Consider the following 21,083-nt stretch of genomic DNA (forward strand, 5'->3'; position numbering starts at 1 on the left):
CCTCCAGCAAGTGCCCCATGCTGCAGAGGAAGGTGAAAAACCCCCAAGGCCTCTGTCAATCTGCCCTGGAGGAAAATTCCTTCCTGACCCCAAATATGGCAATCAGCTGAACCCTGAGCAGGTGGGCAAGATTTACCAGCCAGACACCCAGGAAAGAATTCTCTGTAGTAACTCAGGTCCCACCCCATCTAACATCCCATCACACACCATTGGCCATATTTACCGCTAATAGTCAAAGATCAATTAATTGCCAAAATTAGGCTAGACTTCTGTTTGCTTGTAACCCCCATCTACCTTTATTCCTTATACTTGGCATCACTTAATCTTCTCTCTGTTGGATTAAATAAACTTGTTTTACTTTTGATCCAAACCAACCCAGCGCTGGGATTGAACTGAGGGTGTATGTCAAAGCCCAGTTACATTAACGAGCTGCAGTGTATTGACTCTGTAAAGACGCAATGAACTTATTAATGTCTGTGAGTGTCCCAGGAGAGGGCTGGACATGACCCAAGCAGGTGGACTGGGGTAAGTCTAGGACCAGGGGCAGGGTGTTGGAGTCACTCTGCAAACAGTAACCGGGCAGTGGAAGCCAGGCTGTGACCCACATGCTGGAAGCTGGGATCCGGGCAGTGAGTCAGAGCGGCAGAGCACTAGAGGCCCCGAGAACTGCAGGGCAGGTGAGGACAGAACCCCCCACTTGTCTGGGTTGAACCCCAAAACATCACAGTGTCGTTAATGGGCTACGCACTGTGCACGACCCAATGAGAGAGACAGCCCCTGCCCTGAGGAGCTCACAGTGTAAAGGGACAGATAATGCCAACCAGGAGAGCCAGAGGGGGGCTGCAGGCCCAGGGCTACATTGTGTCCTTAGGAGGAGGAGGCACCAGGCGTTAAGAGAGCGCTGCAGACTCTCAGCTCTGCACATCAGCACTGCCACCTGAGCTGGGCCCAGTCCTGCAGAGGGCAGCACTCGTGCCGAACAGCCCTAGCACGAGGGGCAGTGCAAGGGCAGGGGACGTATCCCTGCCACACGCACGGCCAGCCACACAGGGCTGGGGGACATTCCCCCCTCTCCCAGGCTGGCCCTGGGCTTATCCCCAGAACCTCGCTCTCTTCAGCACCCGATGCCGGTGGCAGCACTTGGCCGACGCTCGCTGTGCCCCTTAAAGGAGGGCTTGGAATGAGGAGAGGGGAGCCTGAAACACAGGGATGGGGCGCCAGGAGCAGGAATGACGGGAAGTAAGCTGAGGCTCCACCGGCTTGGATGATAGTCAGACGTTCTCCACAGCATCCCTGCAGCTGGGTTTCGCCACCTTGGCTGCCCCCTGGCTCCCTCCCCTGAAGCTGCACCAACACTGGAACAGCAGGGAGAGAATTGCTGACAGGCCACAGAAGTAGTCTTCCATTGACCTAGTGGTGTCTCTTCTGGGTCTTAGGTCAATTTAACTACTTCTCACTGGAGTATTAATTTGTGACACCCCTGAGTGACACAGCTAGGATGACCTAATTTTTAGGTGCAGGCAAGACCTGAGTTTCCACCAGCAGGTACATATATGGAAAGCCACCTAGATCCTGCCACTGCTCCCAGCTAACAAGCTGCTTGGCGCCCCTGCTCATGCCTGATGGAATTCTCTAAATGCGCCTTCCCTAGCCTAGCTTACCTGTGGGGCCTGATTCACTGGGCATGCTCTGAGCAGCACGCCTAACCTGCACAAAGGACAGCAGAGGTGAGTATGTGAGGAATTGTTGGAGTGACTGGCTGGCTGTATCCCAGCATATCCAATAGCCCTGTGCAGTGGCGGATTAATGATTTTGCCACCCCTAGGCCCAGAAATAATTGCTGCCCCCCCCACCCCAGCTCCCCTCTGCTTCGCCTCTGCCTTCTTCCCCGAGCTTGCCGCCGGGTCCTGCTTCTCCCCACTCCCTGCCAATGCTTGTGCGCGAAACAGCTTCATGAAGGAGGGGGGAAGAGGGGAAACGCGGCGCGCTCAGGAGAGGAGGCAGGGCTGGGGCAGGGATTTGGAGAAGTGGACCAATAGGGGCAGGGAAGGGGTGGAGTGGAGGGGGCAGGGGTGGAAGGCGCGAACCGGCACCAGGGGAAGCGGCCCCTGGCTGCAATTACAAATTTTCCGCCCCTGCAAATTTTCAGCCCTAGGCCTAGACCTTCTCGGCCTAGGCATTAATACACTGCTGGCCCTGTGGTTAGGGCACTCACCTGGGACTTTGCAGCAGGGACTTCAACCCAGATCTCTCATATCCCATGTGACTTCCCTAATCAGCAATTTGTTTAGTAACCTGGGGTAGGGCTCTCTATCTCTTGCATTGAAGCTGTTCTGCTTTGTATAACTAGTTAAATATTTATTGGAGTTAGGGACTTGATAAACCTGGCTTGCCCACATCCCCAGTGAGTGCTTTAGCCACAGGTTATAGAACCATTCTCTTGCTTGTCCTTTCTCTCTCTCTTAATGTATATATAATTATTTAATACAAAGTGTAACGGGTCCAACAGGAGAGACTGAGAAAGCTCCATCCTAGAATAGCCAATATCCTGGGGCATAGGGCACTGAGAGAGGTTCAAGGACTTACTCCATATCAGGCAGAACAGAGATTTTAATCACAGGAGTGCTTTAACCCCTGGGTTATTGGATCTGGGTAAGTGTGTTTCTTTTGAGAGAAAGGGCTGACCTGATTTAGGCATCTATCTCTAGAAGAGGGTTCATAGCTGAGAATCCTGAGCAGAGGTAGGTGCCTCTCTTCAGCCTGTAATGCAAATAATTACTAAGTACTTTGTGAGCCCTAAGGCCTACCCTGATGAAGTGAGCTGGAGCTCACGAAAGCTTATGCTCAAATAAATTTGTTAATCTCTAAGGTGCCACAAGTACTCCTTTTCTTTTTGTGAATACAGACTAACACGGCTGCTACTCTGAAACTCTTTCCTCTGCATTTCTCGCCTGCTAGCTCAGGCAGCTTCTCGTTCAGCCTGTTGGTTTCTGAAAATCCCTAATTTGTGCATCTAACTCTTCCCATACTTTGTAGGGAGAGACTGGGTGCCTGCATTTCAATGGACAGCCGGGAACCTAGGATTAAGTGTGCCAGTGCTCACCATTGCAACACCTAAGTATCTTTTGGATTTAGCCCTACATCTCTTTTGAAATTCCACCCAACAAAAAAATAAAATGCAAATACATGTGTATATAATGAATATGTATGATTGTATCCCTCTCCTCAGCACCCACCATGTATCACTTGTCTTTTTAGATTGTAAGGCCTTCAGGCTGGGGAGTTTTGTACATATATATGTTTGTACAGTGCCTAGCACAATGGAATCCAATTTTACTGGGCTTCTGGGACCTACAATATGTAGATAGAAGAATACTTACATACTTGCTAATGGTCAGCAGGTTCAGCCATTAAAGTCAGGAGCTTTGCTGTTGAGTTCAGGTCATTGTCAGGCCCTATATGGTTATTGACACGTACACTATGGTTCCCAGAACTATAGAAAATTCATGCAGATCAACAAAATATGTGGCTTGCTATTGCAACTTTGAAAACTTCTGTATTGACTCATTCTTAGTTACAAGAACATTGGTAAGTTGGAGCAGATTGACATAGGATAGTTTCTGAACAGACCGTGGGCAACATCCTATTTCCCATTACAGGCAAAGCATGACTCATCTGTTTGACTTTTCAGAGCCTCTAACAGAGATCCTAAATGTTGTCTGTCTAGCACAACCCCCCTCCTGTGAAAGAGCCAAAAAGGAATTTATTTCCCCACAGCATATATATGCATTTGCCATGCTGAAAGATTCCCTTATGAGCTTTCTTAGTGTGCTCCTCTGAGTCCCACAGACAGACTAGTAAAATACTAGAATAGTATAGACTATTTACTAGAATAGTAAAAAGCCAAGAAAAGCTTTCTTGATTTCCCTCCTGCCCTTGGAACATTATAAAATATCAACATTTACTTATTTGAGCCTTTCATTCACCTTAATTTGGCCAGGTTGCCTATACCACTTTCCATCAAAAATACAAATACGGGATATTATAACTCTTCATCAATGTTTTTCATGTGGTAAGAAGGCATCCACAAATGGTCCAATTATATTATATTTGAATAGTGGGGAGGAGGTTGGAGAAGGAGCATTTTTATAACTACTGTGATCTTTGGCCAAAATTTTAAAGCTTGGATGCCTAAAATCCCTTTGTGAAACTGAATGTATCACAAATATTAATGACTTTATTTTCACAACATTCCATGAGATCAGAGGTTATTATTATTATCCCCATTTTACAGATAGGGAACTGAGACACAGAGAGAGTAAAGTCAAAAGTATCCATTAATTTTGGGGACCTAATTTGAAATGCCTATGACCTGATTTTTCAGAATACATTACATAGCACTTTCTATATTGAAAGCACAGCTTCCATTGATTTCAGTTGCTGTTGTGAGTGCTCTCCACTTCTGCAAATCAGGCCCCAGGGTCTCAAGTCAGACACCCAGAAAATGAGACATACTCAGTTAGTAACTGCCTCTGAAAAGTTTGGTTTAAGTGATTTTGGTAGTATCACACAGGAACTCTGTGGCAGAGGTAGAATCCAATTCTCCAGAGCAGCATTCAATGGTCTTAACCATAAGACCATCTTTTCTCTTCCTGCAATCCTTCACCTCATTCACTACACACCTTCTAAATTCTGTAAAATAATTAGGTAGGGGTTTTACAAACAACATCTTTCCTAGACAACCCTGATTCATCCCCAGATCAGATCAATCTTGTGAGTGAAAGAGACCAGGGTCCTGTGAAAAAAAGTAGTATGTGATCATGTAATTAAAGACTGTATCATAATACATACACACCAGAGGGCCAAATGAAGGTTGCACAGGCAAGTTCAGTTTTGGCATTTCCTAAGTTCTGAATGCCTGACTTTGCAACCTTAATGTTCTTTTAACATATATATTTGTGTGTGTAGATGAGTGATTTACTAATTTAAAAAAAATCCTGGATAACAAATTCCATCATGAGGCATGATATTGACTCCCCCCACTCTCCCTTTTGAGTCATCAACAGGGTTGGAACCTTTAGATCCACCACCCAGACCTCTGCTACTTGAGCTGATGGAGTAACCAAAAGCAATAGTAGGCAGTTGTTATCCTCTCTGTGGACCAGCACTAAAGGGGGATGAGACGCACACACTTTGATAGTGGGTTTCACAGATATTTACTGACAGCAGAGAAATGGTGAGACTCAGGCCAGGACTACACTTCAGACCTATATCAGTATAACTCTGTCATGCAGGGGTGTGAAAAATCCACACCCCTGAGCGATGTGGTTATACCGAACTTAAGCTCCCATGTAGACAGCACTATGCCACTGGGAGAGCTTCTTCTGTCAATATAGCTACCACCCCTCAGGGAGGTGGGTTAACTACGCCAACAGGATAGCTCTCTCCCATTGGCATCAGAGCATCTTCACTTAAGTGCTAGAGCAGTGCAGCTGCACTGATGCAGCATTTTACGGGTAGACTTGCCTTCAGGAAACTTGGGTTCCTTTCCAGGTTCTGTAGAGGAGTGTTCTCCAGTGGGCACAGACTTTTCTGCCCATTCTCCCTGAGCTTGACCCCTTCTGTTCCATTCCCTCAAACCTATTCCTGTCTCAGTCCTTTCTGTTCTGGCTCCTCCTCCCAGTCCAATTTAACTCACCTAGAAGTCCCCATCTCCACTCCACAGACTTCTGACCATAGTCCCAGTCTCATGTCCCAGCAAATCCTAGTCTCACCCCTCCATATTTCCCAGTTTCCCCCCTAACCCCCAGGGCCAGTCTCCTTGCTCAGCCAGTTCCTGTTCCTCCCCTTCCATCTTCTCATGTGATCTCTCTCCCACACCCTAGCTTCCAGTCAACCACAGCCCATCTCCACTGGCTCCCACTTCCAATCTGCCTCCCCAGGCTTTTCGTCCAATCTCAGTGTGCCCTCCCCCACGCATCCCATGCTCCTTGTCCTAGTCTCTTTGCCCAGCTAGTGCCAGTTCCCACCTACACCCTGGATCTTCATCTCCTGGTCCTCCCTCCAACCCACTCATTCTCAGTCCCAGTCTCTCCCAACCCTAACTCCCAGTCGCAGTTTCATTCTTCTCCACTGCAAGCCTCTAGTGCCAGCCTCCCACCCCAGACTCCTTGTTCCAATCTACTCCCTGCCATCCCTCCCTCAAGTCTGGCACTTGTCCTCTTTCAATTTCAGTCAGGCAGCTTGCTCCTCCACTCTGCCTGGGCCTAGCAGGGACATCACAAAGAGCACAGGAAAGACAGTCTCCCTGCTCTGAGTTCAGGTGCCAGCATTAGGAGCTGAAAGGGTCACAGAAGCCTAGAGCTGCAATTGCAGGGAAAGTCCTGCTCAGCCCTCTGCTGTTCCAAGCTGGAGCATGCTGTATGGATGGAACCTTCAGAGATTTTAGCTACTAAAAACTAATCACTCTTACAGATCCCGAGCAAACTACAATTTCTCAAAAGTCTTGTAATTTGGCCAAATTTGGGTGGAGTTCCATGGGGATGGTAAAGGCGTATCTCTGACACAATGGCCCCCCAGCCAAATTTCAAGTCCTCACTCTAAAGCCTGGGGGCACTTGAGCTTTTCAAAGAAAAGGTTGCCAGTGTTTTTAAACATTGGCAAAACAATTTATTTCCCCCTAGGCTCATTCTCTGAAACATCTGAACCATATTGGTTGAAAATTTCTAGAAAAGTTCAGTCTAAGGCAGACATCCAATATGGGAAATTTCAGCCCCTGCAGTTAAAATTCGGCAAAATTATAAGCAACTGAAAAACAGAGTCTTATAATGGGAAGTGTCTGGCAACATTAAATAGGTGGTGACTACCAGCCATGCCAATAATTTATACACAGAGATCAAGTGGCTTGTGCAAAGTCACAGAGGAAGTTTGTGACAGAGATTTATGTGACACTATGCCCCCATATTCTTCATGAAGATATTTTATGATATGATTATGGCATAACTATGATGTATTTTATACAAGATAGGTCATGTGAGGTATCACTGAAAAGGATATGATTTACTGAATATGATCATCCTACTTGAATGCATGTATCATTTTGGTATCTGAAGTTAGGAATATGGTCTATGCATCTATTACAAATGTGTTTAGCCTGGGGGAACGCCCACTAGACAGAATGCAATCAGTCTAGATGGCTGGCTGGGAAGGACCATTAAAATGAGCAGTATTCCTTCTGCTTTCCCTAAACATATTCCATACGGTTTTGCATCTGCCCCAAGTGCCTTCCAAAAATGATGTCATTGATTCTGAAGAATCAACATGAAGTTCAGTGCTATCTGGATGATATTATCGTGTTAGAAATACTTCTGAGGAGCATGACAATAACCTGCAGTCTGTACTAAACTGAACTCTACTTTCTGGGGCATACAATTTCACAGGCTGGACTAAAACCTGGTCTAGATCATATCCTGGCAATTTCAAATGCTCCTCCTCCAACAGATTTGCAAACCTTACATTCCTTTTTGGGTCTTACCTCCTGGTATGCAAAATTCATTCCCAATTATGCTTCTATCATTGAACCGTTACGATAATTACTACAAAACAGTGAAAGACTTGATTGTACATAGTCCAGTACTTGCAATATTTAGTCCTGCATTGCCCACAATTGTAACTACTGATGCTTCTGATTATGGCCTTGGGGCTGTCCTCACACAACTTCATGAGGACAACACAGAGAGGACTGTTGCATTGCTTCACTAAGTAATGCTGAGAGAAAATATTCTACAGTCGAAAAAGAAGCACTTGCTTGTGTCTGGGCTACTGAAAAATGGAGAACTTACCTGTGGGCTGCACGTTCAAGTTGCACACAGACCAGAGCCCTTTGACGATGTTGCTCACCATGAAAGGACTGGGAAGAGCAGGATACCGTATTGCTCGATGGTCTGCAAGACTATTCTCTTTCAATTATGAACTGGAATATAAGCCTGGAAACCAAAATGTGGTCGCTGATTGCCTTTCTCGCCTGCCTTTGCCTTTGTCTTCACCAGATGGTCCACCGAAGGATGAGGATGTAGTGGTTGTGCTAATTACAAGCACTCTCACTGAAGTTACAAGAGAACAATTTCAAGCTGCTTGTTCAGCATGTCCAATTTAACAAAAATGACGGGAATTTCTGACAAAGAGATGGCCCAGTCAGCCTAAAAACCTTGACCCAGTTTTGCTGCCTTATTTTAGAGTTTGGGATGAACTTTCTTTGTTTGATGGCTGTGTGCTACGAGATACACACCGGCTCCTTCTGCCAGAATAATTACAGTCAAAATTCATACATCTGGAACACGATACTCATCAAGGAATTGTCCGAACCAAACAACAACTATGGGATCTGTATTGGTGGCCAGGGATGGACTCTCAAATTGAAGCACTCAGAAAATCCTGTGTCACTTGCCAAATGCATGATAAGACAGCAGTGACATGTACTCCTCCATTACAGCCTGATCCTCTTCCTGAATCTGCATGGCAAAAAGTGGCAATTGATATTGTAGGACCTTTTGATACTGCTCCAATTGACTGCTGTTATGCCATTACTTTAATCGACTATTTCAGTAAATGGCCTGAGATAGCGTTTACATCGCAAATCTCTTCTGCTACAGTAATTAAGTTCCTCTCTTCAGTTTTTAGCAGGGAAGATAACCCCAAAGAACTGGTTTCAGATAATGGTAGTCAATTTACTTCCCTGGAGTTTGAAACTTTTCTAGCAGAGAGGAACATTTTACACAGAAGGTCATCCCTATATTACCCTCAAGCCAATGAGGAAATCAAACGGTTTAACAGAAGTTTGAAAGAGAGTTTACAAACGGCTAAACAGGAAGGGTGATTGTGGATACCATTCACTACTGATTTCCTGGAAGCATATCGGGGCTACACGACATGCCACAACACAAAGACCACCCGCAGAGTTACTCCATGGGAAACAGATGAATACTAAACTGAATATTGCCAGATTGTTAAAGGCACGACCTGATGCCCCAAACAAGGATGATGTGAGGAAAAACAGTTGAACAGAATCAAGCAAAGTTTAAGGCTTTCACAGACAAGCGGCAGGGTGCTAAGGAACCAAAGTTTGAGTGTGGTTCCTTTGTTAGAAAACAAAAACCTGGAATTTTACGCAAAGGGGACCATAAATTCACAGCTCCTCTTAAAATCATAGAAAAGAAGGGACCTTACACCTATTGACTTTCTGATGGGCGGGTATGGAATGCTTCTTATCTTGCACCTGCCTATGCACTGAGAGGAGATTATGCCAACACCCGTCTGCATTGGATGACTTCACCGTAGTACCAACACAACAAGACATTGCACTGGAACCGGGGCTTGAGATATGGCCTGTCAGACCCAGACCACTACCTGTCTGGACTAGAGACTATGTTATGTAGTATCCTCAGTGTTTTCAGTGTAATATTTCTGCCAACAGTATAGTGTCTTGTTTTATATTTGTTCCTGTGGTTAGAATAATAATGTTTATTTTAATTGGGAGAGTTTCTTAAGAGAGGAGGGAATGTGGTGTTTAGATGTTGCTTGTAATGATTCGAATTGGGAGCACTGACTTTTGGGAATCTGAAAGGACAGGAAGGAGTGGGGAGGAGTTGAGAGGCTGGGAGAAAGCTACAGAGGGTGCAGCAGTAGCTTGGTAAAGAGGTTTCCACTTTGAAAATAAAGTCCTGTTGAAGCTTGTTAGTACCTTGCGTGGTTGATACAACAAGAGCCTTACTGGTAAGCCTTCCTGAGGACATTACAAACAGCCTCTGTCTCATGGCTGCTATGGCCTTACAGAGGCATGTGACCAAGTCACTTGCTACTGGACTCCATCATAATATTAGTGTTTTTCCATTGACCAGGTGTGAGAATCAAACAGTGAGACCCAGGGTTCCTGCCATATGCTAAAGCTATTTGAGGCAGGGGAGTGACATCATTGTGGTTCATTCTTCGCTGACTCTGCACCCAAGATGACTGTTGTAAACACTGAAGAAACAAAGCATGAACTGGGGGAGAAGGGCTGAACCCAGGCTAGAGAGTTTGTGAAAGGAATACCTGGAGTTTTAAGCTGCAAGCTAGTGTAGCTTGCCCTCAAGAATCTCTGCAAGCTGCTTTAAAACAACATTTAGGGTGAGAATTATCTACTTATAGCCAATTTCTTTAGTATATTAAACTTAGATTGCATTTTGTTTTATTTACGAGGTAATCTGCTTTGGATCTGTTTGCTATTTCTTATAATCACTTAAAATCTATCTTTTGTCTTTAATAAACTTGTTTTGTTTTGTCTAAGACCAGTGTGTGGAAAACATTACTGGGAGGGCAGGGGGAAAGCTGTTGCATATCTTCCTCCACATTGAGGGAGGGGGCAAATTTCATGAGCTTACACTGTACAGTTCCCTGTGTAGCACAAGACAGTATAATTTTGGGTTTGCCCTCCAAAGGGGCAGGGTGCACTTGAGTAACTGGGCAGTTCCTTAGCTGAGCCTTCCCATGCAGAGCTGATCTCAGCATCTGTGTGTTTAGCTGCAGCTGGGTGTGTCCCTACCTGTATGTGTGCTAGTAAAGTGCAGTCTGAAGCCTGGGAAAGGGCTTGGCAGACTGGCCTCAGCAGTAGAGTGTAAAAGGAGCCAAGGCTGGTGGGTCAGGTGGACTTGGTGGTACCCCACTTTCCAAGTGGCACCCCGAGGGGGAGAAAACCTGTCACAACTTGAATAGTAAAAAAACCCAAAACCAATAAGTACTTGTGGCACCTTAGAGACTAACAAATTTATTTGGGCATAAGCTTTCATGGGCTAAAACCCACTTCATTGGATGCATGCAGTGGAATATACAGTAGGAAGATATATATATATATATACATAGAGAACATGAAAAAATGAGTGTTGTCATACCAACTCTAATGAGACTAATCAATTAAGGTGGGCTATTATCAGCAGGAGAAAAACAACTTGTAGTGATAATCAGGATGGCCCATTTCAAATGGTTGACAAGAAGGTGTGAGTAATAGTAGGAGAAAAATAGCATGGGGAAATAGTTTTTACTTTGTGTAATGACCCATCCACTCCCAGTTTTTATTCAAGCCTAATTTAATGGTGTCCAGTTTGCAAATTAATTCAAATTCTGCAGTTTCTCGTTGGAGTCTGTTTTTGAAGTTTTTTTGTTGGAGAATTGCCACTTTTAGGTCTGAAACTGAGTGACCAGGGAGGTTGAAGTGTTCTCCGACTGGTTTTTGAATGTTATAATTCTTGACGTCTGATTTGTGTCCATTTATTCTTTTGTGTAGAGATTGTCCTGTTTGGCCAATGTACATGGCAGAGGGGTATAACTGGCATATGATGGCATATATCACATTGGTAGATGTTGAGGTGAATGAGCCTTTTATGGTGTGGCTGATGTGATGAGGTCCTATAATGGTGTCCCCTGAATAGATATGTGGACAGAGTTGGCAACGGGCTTTGTTGCAAGGATAGGTTCCTGGGTTAGTGGCTCTGTCGTGTGATGTGTGGTTGCTGGTGAGTACTTGCTTCAGGTTGGGGGACTGTCTGTAAGCGAGGACTGGCCTATTTCCCAACTTGAATAGTGTTTGTTTATATCTGACAGTGTGCTTGGTACTTTACAGTACCAACAATAAAGACCACAGTGAAGGACAGTGTCTTTGATCCCCTCTGAAATTAAAGCCAAGTACCTGTCTTAAAGATTGTATAACTAAAAAAATATACTTCTGATGGGAATTATTTTTGCTATCTCTTGATTTTATACACCATCTATCACCATAGCATTTAAGCATATATGGCCCAGATCCACAAAGGCATTTAGATGCCTAATTCTGATTGATTTTAATGGGAGTTAGATGCCTAAATACCTTGAGGATCTGTGCCAAAGTCTTTTTGCAGGCAACTCTGCGTGGGCACCATCTACTCCAGCTATGTCATGTAAGCAATCTGCAGAACATTGTGACAGGCTATTAAAAGGTGCAGTGATATCAGGTAGTATTAGCACTGAGATGGGGCCTCCATCCATTGCCACTGCTGTATTTTCGGCCTCAACATTTCAAAAGTCCTGAGTCAGGCCTAAAGAAGTAATGAGATTGGCTTAAAAATCATGAGAATGACTAACTATAATAAAAATTGTGTTATCTTATGGTTTCTGAGCCTTTAGGGTTCATGCATTCAAGTTTTTCTATACAATCATGAGGAATAGCAATTTACTTAAACAAAAGGAAAGCTTAGATTCTCAAGTAATCACTGGAGCTGGGACGTTAAGAAAAACACCAAATATCAGGAGACACGCAATAAGATTGCAAGAGTGGCAATGCTGCATTATATGATGCTTTAGTGCTACTAGGATTGTCTCCATAGAGGTTTACAAATTATTATTATTTTTTAATAATAATAATTAAAAACAGTTTCTATTTCGACTACCTAAACTTTCTATATGAGGAAAGATCTCTATTCTATTTCTTCTTATCAAAGGACCTAAAACCTTGTCAGGTCTTTTGTAATTATTCCAGTTATTAAAATCTGGTAAAGTCTCTAGCACTTACCTGGAATAATCTGATACACAGTGAAAGTCCTGTAACCATAAGTATGTATTTAGTACAGGGCTGTCAATTAACCACAGTTAACTCATGTGATTAACTAAAAAAAATTTAATTGTGATTAAAAAAATTAATTGTAATTAATTGCACTTATAAAAATATAATACCATTTGAAATATATTAAAAATTTTTGGATGTTTTTCTACATTTTCAATATTGATTTCTATTACAACACAGAATACAAAGTGCACAGCGCTCATATATTATTTTTATTACAAATATATTTACTGTAAAAATGATAAACAAAATAAATAGTATTTTTTTTAAATTCACCTCATTCAAGTACTGAAGTGCAATCTCTTTATCGTGAAAGTGTAATTTACAAATGCATTTTTTTTTTGGGTTACATAACTGCGCTCAAAAACAAAACTGTAAAACTTTAGAGCCTACAAGTCCACTTAGTCCTACATCTTATTCTGCCAATCACTAAGACAAACAAGTTTGTTTACATAGGCCGCAGATACAGCTGCCTGCTTCTTGTTTACAATGTCACATGAATGTGAGAACAGGCATTCGCATGGCACTTTTGTAGCCGGCATTGCAAGGTATTTACATGCCAGATACGTTAAACATACATATGTCCCTTCATGCTTCAGCCACCTTTCCAGAGGACATGCTTCCATGCTGATGATGCTTGTTAAAAAAATAATGCATCAATTAAATTTGTGACTGTAATACTTGAGGGGGGAATTGTATGTCTCCGGCTCCGTTTTATGCACATTCTTCGTCTATTTCATGTTATAGCAGTATCGGATGATGACCCAGCACATGTTCATTTTAAGAACACTTTCACAGCAGATTTGACAAAATGCAAAGAAGGTACCAATGTGAGATTTCTAATAATAGCTACAGCACTCAACCAAAGGTTTAAGAATCTGAAGTGCCGTCCAAAGTCTGAGAGGGACGAGGTGTGGAGCATGCTTTCAGAAGTCTTAAAAGAGTAACACTCTGATGCGTAACTATAGAACCCAAACCATTAAAAAAGAAAATCAACCTTCTGCTGGTGGCATCTGACTCAGATGATGAAAATGAATGTGCATCAGTCCGCACTGCTTTGGATCGTTATCAAGCAGAACCCATCATCAGCATGAAAGCATGTCCTCTGGAATGGTGGCTGAAGCATGAAGGGATATATGAATCTTTAGCGCATCTGGCAAATAAATATCTTGTAATGCCAGCTACAACAGTGCCATGCGTACACCTGTTCTCGCTTTCAGGTGACACTGTAAACAAGAAGCAGGCAGCATTATCTGCTGCAAATTGTAACCAACCTTGTTTGTCTGAGTGATTAGCTGACCAAGAAGTAGGACCTAGTGGACTTGTAGGCTCTAAAGTTTTATATTGTTTTATTTTTGAATGCAGTTTTTTTGTACATAATTCTACATTTGTAAGTTCAATTTCATGATAAAGAGATTGCACTACAGTACGTGTATGAGGTGAATTGAAAAATGTTCTTTGTGTTTTACAGTGCTTTTATTTGTAATAAAAATAAATATAAAGTGAGCACTGTACACTTTGTATTCTGTGTTGTAACTGAAATTAATATATTTGAAAATGTAGAAAGCATCCAAAAAGATTTAAATAAATGGTATTCTATTGTTAACAGTGCGATTAATTTTTTTAATCGCTTGACAGCCCTAATTTAATACACAGTGAAAATCATTCTACTATTACAAAATACAGTTACTTTGTAGTCATTGTAGCTGTCACGTGTGTGTGTGTGCAGGCGTGTGTGTATTTGGCATTTGTGGGGAAGAGGAGTTTTAGGGAGAGACAGCCTTCGATTATTTGCCTGGAGTTTTTTAAGTATATTAGGAACAAAAACAATCCTAAAAACGGTATAGGTTCATTACTAGATGGCAATGGAAACATTGTGAATAATGATGCAGAAAAAGGAATAGTGTTCAATAAATATTTTGCTCTGTATTTTGGAAAGAAGCAGGCTGAGGTACTCGTATCACATGAGGATGATGAAGAACTTGCCAGTCCATTAGTACCTGAGGCTTTTGCTGGCATAGCTATGTCAGTGTGATCCCTGGTTGACAGAGCTGTGCTGGCAAAAGCCCCTAGTGTAGATGCAATTACACCAGCCAAATTGCCCTTTTGTCAGTGTAGCTTATTTCGCTCTGGGGAGGCTGGAATACACTGTAACAGCAAAAGTGCAGTTTTGCTGGTATAAACTACATCCTCACCAGGAGCACTTTGCTAGTAAAGTATACTGATGTAGCTATACCAGCAAAATGCTCCTAGTGTGGACCTAGCACAAGAGTACATTAAACAACACCAGCTAAGGACAACTATTTTAAAATCAGCAGGCCTAAGTAACTTGCATCCAAGAGTCCTAAAAGGATGCCATAAACATGATTTCCACGGCAAGTGATAATGTGGACACCACTTGGAAAGAGAAAAAGAGGGCTATCTAGAGAAGCATTATGCAGAGCAATACAGAAAGAAGTAAAATACATCAACATGACACTCAGAAGCCTGAACAGACCAACCCAAGACTGAAATAAATGGCAGAAACTGGTGGATGCCCTGTGCACTTGAGGATGCAGGAGGATAAATAAAAAAGAAGAATCCTAAAAGAGATGGCTGAGGAGATCTCTGCCCCCTGGGATTGTTAATTTTTAATAAATCTTGGAATACTGGGGAAATTTCAGAAGATTAGAAGAATGCTAATGTGCCAATATTCAAAAAGGGCAAGCAATGTGACCTGGGTAACTGTAGGCCAAGTTAGCTGACATCAATCCCAGACCAAATTATGGAAAAGCTGATACAACATTCAATTTATAAAGAATTAAAGGATAGGAATAAAATTAATGCCAGTCAACATGGTGTTATCGAAATAAGTCTTGCATTCATTGAGGAGATTACAAGTTTGGTTGATAAAGGTAACTCTGTAGATATAATATACTTAATCTTTCTGACTAAAAAATTATCAGTATACAGTATCAATAAATCAGGTCAAATGGATTAAGAACTGACTGAAAGAACTCAAAAAACAGTTGTCAATGTAGAATCATTATTGAATCCGGGTATTTCTAGTGGGGTTCTGCAGGGATTGGTAATAGGCTTGATGCTATTCAACATTTTCATCAATGATCAGGAAGTAAATATAAAATCATGGCTGACAAAATTTGTGGATTACACAAATACGGATGGAGTGGTGAATGAGGAAGGGCAGTCATACAGAGTAATCTGGATCACTTGGTAGACTACATTTTAATACAACCAAACACAGGCGCAAACTTCCTCTCTACCCAGGGGGTGCTCGACTTCCACCCCTTCTCCCAAGGCCCCACCCCACCTCTTCCCACCCCTGCTCCACCTCTTCCCAACCCCTCCCCCAAGTGCACCCACTTCTCCCTCACCCTCCCAGTGCCTCCTGCTGTTCCACAGTATGCAGGGGGTGCTGGGAGGGAGGGGAGGAGCTGGCTGCCGGTGGGTGCTAAGCACCCGCTAATTTTTTTCCGTGGGTGCTCCAGCCTATGCAACCAAATGCAAAGTTATACATCTAGGAACAAGGAATGCAGGCCACACCTACGGAATGGAGAATTTGTATCCTGGAAAGCAGTGACTCTGAAAAGGATTTAGAAGTCATGGTGTACAAACAACCTAATATGAGCTCCCTGTGTGATGTTGTGGCAAAAAGGACTAATATGATCCTTGGATGCATCCAACAGGCGAATAGTGAGTATGAGTAGGGAGATGATTTTACCTCTGTATATGGCATTGGTAAGACCATACTATTTTGGTGTCCCTTTTTTCAAAATGTTAATAATTTGTGAGTGTGCAGAAAATAGCCACAAAAATTATTTGAGGGCTGGAGAAAATGCCTTACAGTTAGAGACTGAAAGAGCTCAATCTGTTTAATTTATCAAAAAGAGGATTGAGAGGTGACTTGATTATAGTGTATAAATACTTTAATGGGGAGAAAATAGTGAGTACTAAAGGACTTTTTAATCTAGTGGAGAATGGCATAACAAGAATTAGACTTTGCAGGTTGAATTGCCATCTCACCAGTTTACACAGGGTTACAGTATTAACTAACATCTAACATCCATCTGGCACTGATTACTTGGCAACTTGGGTAAATATAATGCTGTGCAATGTCTGAAGCCCCTTGAAAGTCTCAAGAAAGTCTCAAATTTACAACAGTGACCATCAGTACACCACCAGTGTAATCACTAGTACCAACTACCAAAGGAAGGCGTGGATGCTGCATCTCTTGAGGTTTTCAACCAAGTTTGGATACCCTTTTAGAAGATATGCTTAACCAAATACAAGCTTTGGTTTAGTCAAACACAAGTTACTGGGTTCAATACAGGGGTAAGAGTGTGAAATTTAATGTCCTATGCTATATAGATCAGACTAGGTCTCATATCGGTCCCTTTGAGCCTTAAACTCTATGAATCTACTGTGGGAAGGAATCTGTTTATATGGTAAAGTCTCCAACCTCTGTTGTAACCATAGCTTGCCACAGGCAGGTTTGCAAATATAGCTATCATAGGTCAGTACATTAACCCTTACATCACTTAGGGCAGTAGTTCTCACACTTTTGTACTGGTGACCCCTTTCACATAGCAAGCCTCTGAGTGTGACCCCCCTCATAAATTAAAAACATTTTAATATATTTAATCCCATTATAAATGCTGTATGCAAAGCGGGGTTTGGGGTGGAGGCTGACGGCTCACAACCCCTCATGTAATAACCTTGCAACCCCCTGAGGGGTCCAGACCTACCGTTTGAGAACCCCTGACTAAGGGGGACATGAAGACATGTTCTGGGTGATGCCAACAGAAGAGGGGATGAAATTCTGGAATCAGAAGGTTCCATGGTAGTTGGTGATGACAGTTAGGGGGTACCCCAACCCCACCGGAAGAGCTCCAGTGGGAGGGAGGGAGCAGATTCCTCTGCAGGAAACAAGCTGCCGCGGCTTGTGGGTTGCCGTGTAGAAGCTAGTGCCAGTGTTCTGTAACCACGGGGGTTACAGTGCCAGAGTTCTGTTACCAGGGCTGGGGGTTTCACTTGGTTTCTTTTCATTTCTGTGAGAAAGTTCAGGAAGGGGAAAGGGGCTTATTTCAGAACAGCCAATCTCTCCATGGCATGTGGAATAAATGCAGCACAAGGGTTACAGGGAAAATACCCACAGGTGAACAGGGACCTGGATTCGGGTTCCCACCACACTTCTAGCATTTAGGGTTCTGTATGGCACCCATGTATCCAGCATAAGGGTAGGTTACTCGCTAGGTGTCTATCCCTGCCATGACCCAATCATTTGTGCCTCCTGCCTCTGTGAGGGTATGACCCTGATCTGCATCTTGGACACTTACATGGAAATGGTGAATGGTAGGGCAACTTAAACATCCTCATTAGACTGCAGACTTTATGACCTAAACACTGGGCAAGGGGGGGTGTCATATTGCTGTTCATTGTTATAAAGCTTTTGATACCAGAGCCACATACAGAGTCTGTAAGAAAATGGAAAATATTTTTTGGGAGAAAAAAAATGTTTGCAAATTTTCCCCACTTTCTGTCATTTTGTTTCAGTAGGCATTTTCTGACCAGCTTTATTGTACATGGTTCATTTTAGAGGGAGTTGCTTTAGTGGACTATCAACAATCGATTACCAATTTAAGGTAGAGCAATACCAAATCCACTTAGCGGTAGATTAGTAAATCTAAGATCATCTCTTTTTCAAAAATTGTCCTGGTATTCTGACCTCTCCAATCCCAACAATATTTACCTGTGTGGAAAGCAGGATTAGTTTACATGAACACATTATCCTTCAGCACCTATTGCCAAAATAGGCTTTTAAAAAAAACCCAATTAGCTTAGGCCCCAGTACTACAATTTATTGTAAGAAGGTGCTGCAGTCCAGCTACATGCAACAAGTAGAATCGGTACCTTAATGCAATTTAAAGGAATTATTTCCATGAAGTAGTGTGCTTTCGCCTCCATTTTTTTACTTGCGACTTTCACACATTTGGATCTTATACAGTTCAAAGTACATATGCATTGTATGCTAAACTGAGAAATTAATTTGCAAGTGTTATTTAAACTGTTTTTGTAGCTTGCATGTTGATATGTGAAACACTAGTGCACAAAATTAACTTGCAACCAAATGGAAAAAGCCAAAAATATCAAAGTTAAGGGCAGCATCAACTCTGTCTTTACTCTGGCAAGCATATTGCCTAATAGTGTCTCTGTATTTACTGGTTTGTATCACTTGCATCACCACCAACATAAAACTTGCACTTGTTTGCCTTTTTTAAACTACGGTTATAAGTTGCATTTATAGTACTTGATTACTATAACAGACAAATGTATTTGCGTGATTGTCCTACCAGTTTCTTTACTTTGTGCATGGTCCATTTCAGTTAGTCAAGCCCTTAACATATGTGAATACTCCCACTGAGTTCAGTGGGCCTACTCATGGGTATAGAGTATGTCTACACTATAAACAAAAGACTCGTAGCAGTGAATTTCAGAGCCTGGGTCAGGGATCTCAAACTCAAATCACCACGAGGGCCACATGAGGACTTGTACATTGGACCAAAGGCCGCATCACTGAAATCTTTTCATACAACGATACAAAAGTATAGTAAAAAATGAAAAGCAATATAGTATGCTATTAAAAACCAATGTATTAACTTTTTAAAAACTGTAACGTGAAGAGGGGTTTTAATAAAATATAAACAACTGTGACTATTCCTTAGGTGGTCAGAGGGGAGCGTGGCTCCTATGGGAGGCTGCAGGAAATAACTCAGTGGGCAGCATGTTTGAGACTCTTTGCTTGGATTAACTGACTTGGGCTTGTGGGGCTAGCACTATAATACAAAAATAGCAGTATATACATTTGGGCTTGCGTGGGAGCCTGGGCTCTCTGAAAAACCAGGGCAGGGGTCTCAGAGCCTGGACTGTCCTGAATGTCTACATTGCTAGTTTTAGCCCTGTAGCAGCCCAAGTTAGTGACCAGGCTCTGAGACTTGCTATCCCAGTTCTTTTTTTGCAGTGTAGAGGTACCCAAAGTTATTCATATGGGTAAATATTTACAGGGTTGGGGTCTTTGCTTACTCATCTTTGACATAGCAACTGTGCATTTTTTAAATCAGAACAGCATTTTAATAAATATAATTGTAAAACTTTAAAATTGGCAGTACTCAAAATTACATTTAACTCTTTTTGCTTTGAGTGTTAACATTTTTCTCCCCATACAAGTTTATACAAATGCACAGTATAGGGTGACCAGATGTCCCGATTTTATAGAAAAAAAACAACAACAACAAGGAGTACTTGTGGCACCTTAGAGACTCCCTAATTTATTTGGGCTTTTGTGGGCTAAAACCCACTTCATTGGATGCATGCAGTGGAAAATACAGTAGGAAGATGTATATACACAGAGAACATGAAAAAAAATGGGTGTTGCCATACCAACTCTAAGGAGACTCATAAATTAAGGTGGGCTATTATCAGCAGGAGAAAAAAACGATTATAGGGACAGTCCTGATATTTGGGCCTTTTTCTTATATAGGTGCCTATTACCCCCTACCCCATCCTGATTTTTCATACTTTCTATCTGGTCACTCTAGCACAGTAATAGTGTTTTTAGATTTTTTTTTTCTTCTGTTCTTATATGGGACCCACCACCTATGCCAGTTCTTTACAGGAAGATACAGGACACATACCATGTGTATTAAAAATCCTCAGGGAAAGTAATTACTACTACGTGTGCAAGAAGCCTCTTTCAATATGTAAAGGTCAGGGTTGGGTCTCAGTCCTATTTACAAGACATCAGATCACCCCCCCCCCCCCATTGTACAAGTGAACTGATCGCTTTGTTTTCCACGAGGGCTCGCTTGGAATTATCCCGGGCCAACCTCTCTCCTCCCGAGCTCCGCTACTCAATCCGATTTTATTTCCACGTGCAAAAAAATACAGAACCTCCCCTCCCCCGCGAATAGTAAAAAAAAACAAAACAAAACCACCCCCCAAAACCAACCCCTTTAATTGGGGGGCAAAGTTTCCAGGATGGGCTGAAAATTTATTTTGGGGGACGGGGGAGCCAGGCCAGCCCCGCGGGTCAGTGCCACAGACTGGAGAGGGGGTGCCCAGGCCCCGCCAGGCAGGGGGCCCGGGCTACCAGCAGCTCCCCTCTCCCCGGACCGCGCCGAGCGGCTCTGAGCCCCGAGCGAAATTTTACGGCCGAGCTGGAGCGGAGGAGGCGGCGGCAGGAGCAGCAGCAGCAGCAGCAGGAGGAGCCGCCGTCGCCGCCCTCCTGTTCGTCCTCCCCGGCAACGGCGCCGCCGAGTCCCGGGCCCGCTCTCCGCGGCCCCGGGCGCTTGGCCTGAGGAGCGGCGCAGGCGGCGGCGCCGGCGTCTCCCTTCCGCATTTTCCTGGGTCTCTCTCGGGCAGTGACGTGACGTGCTGACGGCGGGCCCGGCCCGGGGAG

Source organism: Dermochelys coriacea, chromosome 1 (genome assembly GCF_009764565.3).
Source record: "Dermochelys coriacea isolate rDerCor1 chromosome 1, rDerCor1.pri.v4, whole genome shotgun sequence".
NCBI classification, from domain to species: Eukaryota; Metazoa; Chordata; order Testudines; family Dermochelyidae; genus Dermochelys; species Dermochelys coriacea.